The sequence below is a fragment of the Sylvia atricapilla genome, chromosome 6, assembly GCF_009819655.1.
Source record: "Sylvia atricapilla isolate bSylAtr1 chromosome 6, bSylAtr1.pri, whole genome shotgun sequence".
NCBI lineage: Eukaryota > Metazoa > Chordata > Aves > Passeriformes > Sylviidae > Sylvia > Sylvia atricapilla.
The window spans coordinates 20,883,170-20,896,127 of NC_089145.1; positions in this window are offsets into that span (position 1 = coordinate 20,883,170).

Consider the following 12,958-nt stretch of genomic DNA (forward strand, 5'->3'; position numbering starts at 1 on the left):
TTCCTTTTTTCTACTTTTTCACAACAGCACTTATTTGAAGGGATCAGAAATACCAGTGAAACACATTAACAAACTGCACATGCAAAAAAAAAAACCAACTTTTGGTGATATGCTTGCCCATTTTGACTACCATAAAAAAAATCAGTGGATCAAGTTATGCAAAACACTTTTAAGGGAATAAAATTCCATTTACTTTCATTATTCCTGAAGAAAGGAAGAGAAAATGCTATATTAATGTTGAAATGGAGCAACCTGGCCATTTTCACTACTTTTTTCAAGATGAAGGATGAAAAGGGTCACTCATTTCACACTGCTATCTCTTGAACTTCTCAAAAACAAAACAAATGTGGCTGCAGTCCAAGAAGCTCAAGCAGTCATCCAAGAAACTGACAGTATCTTTCAGGAATGAAAAATGACTGTCAGCATGAGAGACAGTTCTTAGTTTGCCTGTCATTATTTACTTCTAAGGTCTGACTAGTCTGGGGAGATGTCAAGGGAGCAGCTGTCAGACTGAAGGCAAAAGAACTGGGAAAACAACCTAAACTTATATTTGAATCATGATTGATCATAACCTGTAGTATGCAATCAGATATGTATAATAAGGAGACAACACAAAAAGAAGTTGTGCTCTCTCAGTTAAAATATTAGCAGTATTATAAACTGATGGTTTAATTTATAGCTGCTTGGAAACATTCTACAGAAATGAAGTCTCACTGAAAAACAATGGTCTACTGAATTTAAGGTTCCTTAAAGTATATAAAAAAGAATAAAAAAAATCCTTATTTATATTCATAACTGGTTTGGTTTTCTGCACTTTTTGATAAAGAGGAAAAAAAGCACAAGATTTACTTGAAACATACTTATCAAATTTTCATTTTTTTCTTTACAATTCATCTCAAAGTAACTAATAAATAATCAGTAAGTATAACATTCATTTTTAAAGTTGAGGGAAGAAAGGGACTGGTGCAACAAACATCACAAACCCACTAACAAAATCCACTGGTGAGCTGAGAAAGTGCTAAACTTTTCTTGCTCACAGTGTAGGGGTGGACTATACCTTTTATTCCAATTGTTTGTGTTTGAGCTATCAGTTAATGATGTATCACTTCCTTCAGAGTGGAGCTGACTTCAGTTTATCAGCTTTGTTGATTTCTGCCATCTAAAACTTATTAGGCTATTGTGATCTGGGATTTTGAACTGGTGGCTAATTCAAATAGTACACAGATCGAGAACTTTGTATTCCTAAAATAAATCTAGCATATCAGAAATTTGGTTTTTGAACATACACAAAATACATTCAGACATTTTGTAAAAGATCTTTAGAGCCATGATATAACTGTTGAATGCTGGTTTTTCAGCATAATAATTGTGATGGATTTGTATTTGGCAACTTTCTGCACCACTGAAGAAATTTAAGTAAAGTAGAATTATTCATTTGCAAACATCATGATTTCTTTCCTCATTGCATTAGCAAAACATGAACATTTCAAAGAGAAAATGAAAATGTCTTCTGAAATTAAGTGTAAGTATCTCAAAGCTTTACATGCAAAGCTAAATTAACCTAAATTAAATTTTAAAAAATGTAAAAATGCACATCATGGTTTACCTTTTCATGTGTCTTACCACCTACCATTATCCTAATTGCTATCTTTTGCTGCATCTAGGTTTCTCTCTTTCTCTCTAGTGTACATTCCTTTCTTTTTCTTGTTTCACAAAAACACATAGCCTGCATATATATTCATTATCTGACATTCATTACCGGAATGTCAGAAAATTTTTCACCTCGTAGAGGTGGTGTAAGGATAGTGGAGCTGTATGGATACACTGCAAACCTTACTGAGTATGTGCAAAGATAATAGGTTGATTATTCACAAAATTTGTTAACAAATCGCTGTTATGTATGGTAGGTTGGTGCTGGGTTTGGCTGGGGTGCAGTTAAGTTTCTAGTGGTATGTTCCAATAGTATGGGGCTGGTCCAGATTTCAACAATGTAAATAGAGTTTGTTATTACCAGAACCAGATTTTTATTGCCAGAACTATTCTAAGCTTTCACAATTTCACTGCAATGAGCCAGTAGCCATCAGTTTTTGGTTCCTTCAGGAATTCTTTTTAAAATCACTATATATATATATACACACACATATATATATATACACACACACACACACACACACACACATATATAGCACTGGACAGTTCATCCTATCAGTAGAAAAGCAGTATTATTGTTTTTCTCTTAGTTTCTACGGTAGGTTTTGGTTTAATTTTGAAAGTTCTCTTACAATTGACCTGCAACAGATTAACACTTGCTCCCAAGTACCAAACAAGGAGAAGAAATATTTTATGTCCAGACAGTTTATTGCTGATACAACCAACAAACAGCCATTTTCAGTATTGTTCTAACCATTAAATACTGTCATTTCTATCAGATTAGTCTTGGTAGCATAATCAACATTAAAGCAAGTAATTCATCTGGCAAATGCATCCGGATAAATCACTTGGAATGTATCAGAAATGAAAAATTATCTCAGAAAATCTAACTGACCATTCCAAGGGATTAAAATATATTAGAAAACATCCTAAATCTTAGGTATTAATGCTGGTATTACGCTTCCTGTGTGTTTCAGGCTCCACAGCAAAAGGAACCATGCCTATTATTTTGGTGTAATCAAAATATCACTGTAAGCTTTTAAAAAGACAAAGTAATAACAAATGAGAAGTTACTTAACTTTTTTTCCTTAAAACCTTTGAGCGCAAAGCATTGCATGTACACAGTTCACCAGAGGTCCTGGGAAGAATCTTTCTGCCCCAAATCTGCCTGCTGCTCAAAAAACCATGCAATGCTGGAACTGTTCTCTTTTCTACTTCTTTACTTAATTTTACAATGAAACAACACTGATTTGCAAATAGTATCTGGTTTTTACTTTTCTTGTCTTGCCCTAATCTCTGAGATCTTTCAGTGAGGCTTTTAGTGACATTACTCCTTTTCATTTTACCCTCCTTGACCTAAAAAGTAACATAAGTGACATTTGCTAAAATGTTTGTATTCAGTAAAATAGTTGTTCTTACGAGCTCAGAAGCCACACACTATGCAGCACAGGAGAAAAGTCCTCAAGAGGGACAAATTAAGTTTTATGGATTTCTCCCTACAGCAGCAAACAAGACTTACATCTGCCCTGTGAAAAATCAAGCTCCTCTTCAATAGCCTCTGTCTGAGAAACAAAAGTTCTCCTAAGGATAAGGCTCTGGAGTTCAGCAAGTCTTATCAGGGAAGAAACTCTGCTGTCAGCTCTTTCTTCAATTTTTCATTTCAAAAGTAGTATTATCCCTCTTGGTAAAAAGCAAAACACAAGGAAAAACTGCAAAGCATTTGTCACATTCTATTTCTCCAGAACCATATAGCATGTTTTACAAAAAGTCTTTGGTACTATATCTTTTCCTGCTGTATTCTTCAAGCTTTCATTTCTCAAAACTTCAGGAGATGGGACAGTCTAATTTACTAGTACATACAATGATCCTATTATTCCTGTAGGATTTCATCTATGCATTTCTCAATGTGGCAATACATTGACAGATAGCAATTTTTCCCATTATATATTTTTAATTACTTCTACCATCCTATTCATCAGGTTTCTTTGAACCTTCCTGTACAGGTGTCAGACTTCTCTGGGCTTGTAAGCCTCTCACTTTAACTTTACATACAACATTAGGGGGATTGATGGGATCCCAAATACAAATCAGGGTGCTCCATCTGCAGTCTTTCCTTGCTTTAAACCAGCACCTAACTCTTACAGAATTGCCAACTGTGAGCTGCACAATCGTAGAATCATTTAGATTGGAAAAGTCCAACTGCAACAAGCCCAATGAGCCACATTGACATTCAACAAAGGCTGAATCTGATCATTTATGGATAAGCACATGTAGCCTATTACATGTTCAAAAAGAGCATGTGAATGCTTTTAAAGGTGTTTTCTGGGGTTTTATTCTATGTGAAGTAACCACTTTCTGTGTTTTAGCATCAAAATAATGTAAATGACAAAACACAGCAAAAAGGTAAATCCCATAATGCCAAAATGGCAAGAAGCATAATGCCTTCTTTAGACAATATCAAGGAGCTGAGAGTGATTAACAAATAATTATCATCTGGGAAGTATTACAAAAAACAAAAATAACTGCTAGTAAAGACGCAGAGCTAACACTCCACAAAGCATGTCTGATTTGTTCCGTAAAGCTTAAATATTTTTCAGGAAAGTCTTGTTGGATTTTGTTTTTTAAAGAGAACAAGTATAGCATAGATGTAAACATCAATTACTCCAGCCAAACAGAACAAAAGATTACAAAGGTTACCTTCCACTAGTGAAAACACTATGGCTCCTCATAGTTCTGATCTCTTTTCTATGTCTCTGGCTAAATGTTTCTATGGAAGCTTGAAGTGACTCAAAATGGACTAACAGAGTGAAAGGGAAACAAAAGACACTTTCCTTTATACTTTCCACTGTTCATATAGGAAATATAAACTAGGTATTCACCATTTTTATATCACTATTTTTTCCAATTATTTTACTAAGATATAAGCATTAGAAATATGAACAGTAATTGGAGCATGAAACATGGGCATTTTTCCAAGTTAACAACATTTGAAATAGAAAATCATCCCTGTAGTTTCTAATAGAGATGAAGTTTGTGTAAAATTCCATCTTTTGGTAGGTGATAGCTTTGTCTCATAGTACCCTGAAAATGAACTATTCCCTTAGGAAAAACTACAGCATCCTCAAATAGATTTCTTTGACACCCACTTTTCTCATGTTACTTTAAATTTTTAACCCTTTTTTTTTTTCAAATCAAACCACCTAAAACCCACAGAAACACATTTATCTCAAGTGGAGAAAAAACAAGAGAGGGATATAAGGATATCTGATAGCTATCATCTAGGATTGTACTTGCATTCAGAGGTCTGCCTCCCATAACTCAGGTCAGGACACAAGAACCGACTACTCTGTATCTCCAGAACTGGTACAAATAATAGTTTTGGTCAGCTCTTTCAATTAATGCAGCTCTCCATGCACAAAAGAATATTCCTACCAACTGTGTCCTAAGATGTGAAAATGTAGTCTGTCTTTGCATTATTATTGACTCACTCGAAGCTCACAGGTTGATTGAAAAGGGCTGCTGCAGAAAGTGCTACCAAAGGTTTACTACTCTGGGCTCAGCCAAGGAGCTTTCCAAGAATTATACCCTCAGAGCCTTGAGACAGCTTGTGGAAGGTCTCTCATTCTGTTGTTGAGACATTTTGACTGTGTTCTGGAGAGCAGGAGCGATCCATTTTCAGGTTCACGGTGTGCAGCAGCAGGGACATTTAAAGCTACACTGCTGCTCTGATTCATCTCAGATGTGTTTAGGGTGACAGTAGCTGTATTTTTCACACTGCCTGGTAGCACTCACAGATTACTCCAGCCACAGGTCCCCCCATGACTTAAGATCTGTAGCATATCAAGTAGAAAACCACGCAGAGTTTAATGTGTTCTAAGCTTATGTTAGGTGACAGAAACAGAACTGGGATGACTGTTCAATAAAATCTCTGTTTAATAAAATAATTCATAATATTGAATTCTTTTGTGCTGACTACCTTGTGAAATTTCAGGTGTTTCCTATTTTAATGCACCTTTGCTTTTCTCTGCATATTTACACATTTTATTTATGGAAATAAGTTGAAGAAGATGAGGTAGAGAAATACGTGCTTTATTTATCAGTTGTATTCATCAGCCAACTCTTAGTGATTTACCATGTATTTTTAGCTACATCACCTAGTAAAGAAAACTTACTCACCAGAACCTATTTCACTATTTCAAATGGCATTAAGTGCCTGATATTTCTCATAAACATGCATATTCACTCACTCTTCTTTTCCTCTCCTACTATTCTCATTACAGTGGGAGTCAATGTGAGGAAAGCATATGGCTTCTTCAGGTAGAAGTACACAGTCATAGACATACCGTAATTAACAGCATTGTTTTCTCAAATTACAAGGCATGTCACCTTAAAAAATATATAATACGCATAGACCACCCTAATGAATGAGGATGAATTAACACAGACATTTTTAATGGTGGACACTATCTGTCCTCAAAAAGAACAAAATAGAATCAGGTAGCAAACATGAGAGAGTGACTATAAGTGTGGTGGATAGGATATTGGTAAATTAATATTCCAGAACTCTGAATAAATTTGGAATTGAATTTAGTGAAGAAATCAGTTTAGTTTTATTTTAGCCAAACAGCATTTTCCTAACTTAATTACTCTCCCCCAATGCTTGAAGGATTTCCATTTACTGAAGTGACAGTTCTCTAACAAAACTGGCAATGAATACCAGAACTGAAGTGATACATCTTCTCTTTGACATCGATATTTAGATTATTTAGACAGACATAGAGATAAATCACAGCCTGACATCTTTGAGGGAAGCAGATCTGCTAGAAAAACAACTGTGCACAGCAAGTTCAGAACTACACTACCATATATTTTCTTTAATTTTTAATGTGAAATATATTAGGAATATTTACTATGGTCACAACATATGTGCATGTGTAGAGCTGGAGGTTATTTTCAGGTATAATTCAGTTTCCAGAGATAAGAAAGATAGCTAAAATTCTTGGTATCCATTTTTCACACAGAGATACAACTTTACCATATCAATTCTGCCCCTTTGCTCAACAACAAACACAGGATGTACTTCATAAGAATCACCAGAGTATCCGGCTTTTCTTTTAATAAAGCAGTTTGAAACATTTATCAAACAGAAGAATTGTAACAGAATGAAACTTCAACAAAGACAAGCACTGTCAGGATGCCAGTAAAACAGCAGCAACAAAGAAGCACCCAACAGTGGTTTTGATATCAATACCTCAAAACTAGGGAATTTCAAACACCACTTTTCAGAACTGGGGAGAAGTGCAACTCTCTTACACCTCTTTGGTATTCCAAGTTCAAAGTAGTATGAGACTTCTGTCAAAATTTTCCATCAAAACAGGATCATTTCATCACGTATCTGGTCTTGGCACGCACCTGTCTTCCAGACCCAACTGCAGCCTTTGAGCTAACGCCAGTGCACGGGCAGCTGCTCCCTGTGTCAGGGCCAAGCTGCCAGCTGTGTGACAGCAGCCCTGCACCTCTGCAGCAGCCAGGCCAAACTACAGCTCCGGAAACAAGAGAAAACTCTCTGGAAAAGCAGCGTCCTTGAGGAAGGAAGGATCCTTCCAGGAAACTTTCCCCTCCGTTTAGCAGAAAAAGAGTCCATAACAAATACATTCAAAACCATAGCATTTTACTATTTTTCAGTCACCTCTGAGAGCTTTTCATTCTTTGGCCTAAAAGATCACAGGACCATAAATAAAAAGTGTTTAAGAACTAAACAATCCTTCAAGCCTTTCTGCAAAACCAAGAACACTCCATTCTGGGCAAATTCAAATCTAGAATTGTTGTCCTGGCATTTTTAAGGATGGTCATGGAGAATAGAAGTGGATAACTTGTCTGTTTAATTTTTCATCTTCAGAAGCTGTTTGTATGTAAATATATCAAAGCTCGAAGGACACTGTGGGGGTGAGGGGTGGGAAAGTATTTGTCAACATTTAGGGTATTACTTAAGAAGCTCCAACTAACTGATTGTATCAATAATGCCATATTTACCAGAAATGTTTTAATTGCCAAGACCATAAAATGATGATGCACATGACATAATCTTATTTCTGTTCCAAAGGGACTTTGGTGACAAAAAAATTTTGTAGTGATTTCACTGTCAGCCAGATCTGCAGTCTGACAACGAAAACCTCTAAGTGAGTCAGCAGAGTTTGGAAATAAGGTATTTAACATGTGATACATAGTGTAAATAACACTCAGCGTACTAGGTCGCTGAGAATGAAAGTATCTAAACAATGCAAATATGTTTAATTAATAGAAATAAAGTAAATGTAACAAACATGCAAACAACTGCATTCAATATACATGAAGGTTTATGACAACTAGATTGAACTGCATGTTGTTTTGAAGTACTCTAATCAAAGCCTCCTTTTTATTCTTTCACTTTCTGCCCTGGGTGATAGGAAGCGGCTCAGATACCAAATAATATTAGCTATACTTTCTCGCAGACATTAATCCTTGAAACATTTCAAATCAATTTTTTATAAGCCCAGTACCTCAGCAGTCTGCGAAAGACTGAAAAAATGATGACTGGCCCAAAGCAACTCCAGCGTGCATGGGAGGGGGCAGATCAAGTTGAGCAAAGGTGGAACAGTGCTCTGCCCCCACCCCATCCCCTCTGGAGCAGCTCTCAGTCACTGGCACACTGGAAGCAATGTCTCACCCTTGCCCAGTACAGCCCTAGAGTGGCTATCAGAACAGAAGCCCCGCCTGGGGGAGAACGGCCACAGGAGGCCAGAGCAGATAAACATTGCACAAAGATGCACCTGGTTGTGTCCCTTAATACTGGGGCCTTGGAGGAAGCATTTTCCTGATTTTTCTATCACAAACTAGCCTTTGAATGATTTAACCAGGAAAAGAGCTTCTTGGACTGGACACTGGTCCATGAGGAAGCCCTGAAGCGACTGGGTTTTGAGACAGGAATATATCAAGTTCTTGGCCCCATTTATCCAGGGGACCCTTTGCAGGTTAAGTGGGGTTCTCCTATCCACGGGCTGTCAATTCATGTGTGGCAGCATGGACCAGAGGACCCCACTCATCCAATTTCACTCACACAGCTTTAAGGACGCTGAAAAACAAGACTCTGTGTGAGAAAAGGGTTTGTGGTGAAATCAGCCCTAGAAGAAGCAGCAAGATTGTAAGACAGCAGACAGTAATACTGAGAGACCTCTTTAAGGGCCTTAAGACAAGGATTTTGGGCACACCACACCCTTTTGAGATAGCACAAAGGTAGAGTATCAGGAAGTGGTATGAGCAGTTAGAGCATTATAGCCATTCACAGAAGGGAGTTGTTTCCTCTCCCACCCCTCATAAGGGTGTTTTTAAAAACACCCTCAAAAGGGTATTTTAAAAGTGGATATTAGGTAGGTAAGATTTGCTAGACTAAAAGCAGCAGAAGAAACTAAGGAATGTTACTAAATTAGCAATAACTTCGAAACATCTTTGATGGTAAGACTTTTGTTCTTCAAGCTGCCCCTAGAAATCAGAAAGATAATCACAGTAGCCTATCATTTGAAACTCTAATAGCAACCTAACCCATATGAGACTTCTGCTCTGCAGAATGCACACAGAAGGGTCTGCTTGGGTGCACACACTAAAAATTCCTCACCTTCAGACAGTAATTGAAACTGATGAAACATCAAAGATTTATAACTACTTGAAACACCACTTCTGCCCCAAAGGAAAAAGTTAACCTCAGGCCTTCAACCCTCCAAATTAATAACTTAGAATTAATAACCAGTCCTTAGAACTTAAGGTCTTTATTATGTCTTCAAATTTAGTGTTCTTAGTGACTTTCGCTTCCTCAAAAGTCATGTATGGCTTCCCAGAGAGAATTGTACCTCCTACAATTCCCTCACAAATTTGCTTAAATAGGAAGAATGATTTAATTTCTAGCAATAAACTTGGACCAAAATAAAAGAACAACACTGTGCACATTTACAAGTATGCGTCAATACATTAGCAGCAAGGAAACATATTATTATTACAAAATGCATGCCTGAAATTACAAGGCTTCAAAAGCATTTTTATTTCAAATCAGTTTTTAAAGAGTATGATTTGTCTAACGTGTTATTAGGACCTCTTCAGATGAAAGGAGAAAAATGGATTAATAACAAAGAGCATACTGATTGAAATCTAATTTCTATTATCACAGCTAAATGATGTTGTTGCATGCAAGCTGAAGCTGTATATTTTGAGATACATAGTCCCTAACACAATGTCACTCATTTCTCTGCTCTTACTTAGAGCCATTTCCTGTTGAATTGAAAATAACAGTGCCTCAAGTAACTACACAGTATAAAATGCTTCCAGTTAAAAGCAAAGTCCCTAACTAGAGAAAAGAATTAAATCAATCACTCCCAAACAGTGTTTTCAGCTGAAGAATAATATCCACATAAACCCACTTAAAAGTATTATGTACCTGGACTATTATCAGCACTACTCAGATGATTAATTTTTCACCCCCCAAATCACACAGCAATAAAACTCCTAACAGAATTTCTATTCTATCAAATAATGATATTTTTTTAAAACACAGAATAAACTGAATCAGGAAGAACTCTAGCAAATGAAAGAGATTAAAGCAGTGAAAAAATAAAAGATACATATCATGAGCCGCCCCAGGTTCACAATCTACTGTCAAGTACTCAAAAAATCCCATGAGCTGATGCAAAGAGTAGGAGTTAATTTAACCCCAGAAGTGAAGCTTCCTGAGTCAGACAAACCTTTTAAAAGTATAGAGAGCCCCAACCCCATCTTCCAGGTCTTCAGGGTTCCTAGGAGCTACTCCTAGCACCAAAACACCCCAGCTAGGAGCAGAGACCAATTTCCACCTTCCAGGCTTTGTGGCAGACAGCTTCCATGAGAGAACCATGTTTCATTAGCTTCTAGCTTCTTTCATTAGCTATTAGCTTCAATAGCTATTTCAATTTAGAAATAGCTTCACTGCCATTTCCAAAGATTATCAGGGAGACAGTTGGGATGAAAGGCTGAGGACACACATCTTAGTTTGCACTAATCTGCATTGTCTGATGTGAAAAAGAATTCCTGCAAAACATAGCTGAGTTCTCACCAGTACTGACTCCACCCTGTGGCTGCCAGAATACCTCTGATCGCTGAATGTGCTGAAAATCAAACACCTGCAGCACGTGTGCTTAGTTATCTTGTTAGCTCCCAGACTGAGCGGGGATGTGTGCATAAATTAGTACTCTGCAGCACAGCCTTTGCTAACCTTTCACCACAACAGGCACTAGGAGTCTTCCAAAAGCAGAGAGAAAGAAGAGGCATCATAAAATTATAAGTACAATAATAGCAGAAAATGTAAATTATGAGATGCCTCATATGGTAAGCTGAGGCTCACTGATCAGCTACAGCCAATAGATACACAGCCATTTTAGGCCAACTGTAACCTAACTTTTAGCCTGGACAATAAATAAAATGGTACCAAGATATTTCATTTTTTATTTCAGATTGATGGCTTCTGTCACAAAATCTAATGAGCGTATCAAATAAAAGAATTCCTCTTCCCAACACAATAATGAAAAACCTGTTTTATTTCCCTAAAAATGAAAACCTTGATCTTAAACCCTCTGATCATGACACTGAAAGTATTTATAAAGCAGGAAAAAAAACTATCTAGATGTTGATAAAGGGATGCCCACTGATATTATTTTTCTATCAGGCTAACCCTGCAGGAAGCTACAAACATCTGTGTCAACTGCTCAGCTAAAACAAGAATTTTGACAGCATATCTTCAACTTTTTTGTCCAAAGGACCCATTTTGCAGCTTCTTGTTGTCAGTCTTGCAGCAGGGAACACAGACACACTGCAGATTCCACTGCATAGCTTTTATATCCCAGTTTGAGAATCCCTGCCTACAGATGAACAGATTCAAATTACTCTTTCCTTCAATTGATAATTTATTTGCAAAAAATACCATCTTATATTAAGTAAATATTTTTAGAGTTGATGGAAAGTTCACCTGAATAAAGACAAATTGGCTGGCTGTGTGTCAAACCTCACATTTAAGTTCTGACTAGTCACTAGACACAGCACATCACCTCAGCCAGTGACATCTCTTCTACTCCTGGACTGGAGCATTTCCAAAAACAGTGACAGAAATCATACTGAAATCACTGAAAACCAGGATGCTAAAAACCCTCTTTCTGTGAGACTGTTTGGATAACAGATATTCAGTCTCATGGGAGCCCATGAATTGTCCCCACAAAGGTCTACGCACAGAAAAGACAAAAACATCACCTTGAACAAAGCTGAACCAATTAATTTTTCAAAAGTCAAATGAATAACAGAGATGCAACACAAACCTCAAGAACTGTGCCTTTATCAGACAGGAAAAGCTCATGGCAATAAAATCAAACATCAACAGAAGGAAAGTTAAGACTATTATTCCATTAGCAATACCAGAAACCATCCTGCTACCGAGCACTGACAGTGCTCTGCACACATTGCCCTGGGAAAGAACAGAAGGCCTTTTTAGCCTCATTTTCTGTGCTAGTGCATTAAGTCAGAGAAGGTCATTACCCAGCATCTCCTCCAAAATGAAAATTTTAATCAGACTTTACACTTCTGTCAGCCATCATATAGTTTTCTTTTTGCAGTTCCTACCAGAAAAAGTCACAATACTGCTGCTTTGCAGAGAAGTTTACTAACAAAAGCATTTATCTGGTGCTAGATCATTTTGCTGATGAGGTAGGCCCTTAATAATTTTTTTTAGAGCTTTTCTTATCAATTAGGATTGATTTTAACTTGTGTTGCTATGAACCTTCCTGTGTGAAGCTTATAAATGATTAGTAGAACATGATGAATATTAATGTGCAAAGTAAAAAAAAAAAAAGGGACAAAAATATCTCCAGGAATTACCTCAGACAATCTGCCACTGTACCTAAGCTGCTGCAGTGATTTAAAAAAATACATTAAGAAGCATCTCTCACCAAAAGTTTCTTTGCTAAAATCAAATAATAATCACTACTTACATTGAAGACATAATCAGTGTCACAGTAAACTTATTATACTTACATCTTGTTCAGAACACCCAAGAGAACATCAGTCCGTTTTCTTTCTGAATCAATAAATAATCACAATTTCTCCCAATAAAGGAATTCATTTCTGAAAGACAAAAAAGCCCAAACAAATAAAAAGTGAGACTAATTTATTCACAGGTTTTTTTAGTAGCCACATCTTGATAATACATGAAAATACATTACCACAGCTGGGAAATTTACAGGAACATCCTGCAATTTCATTA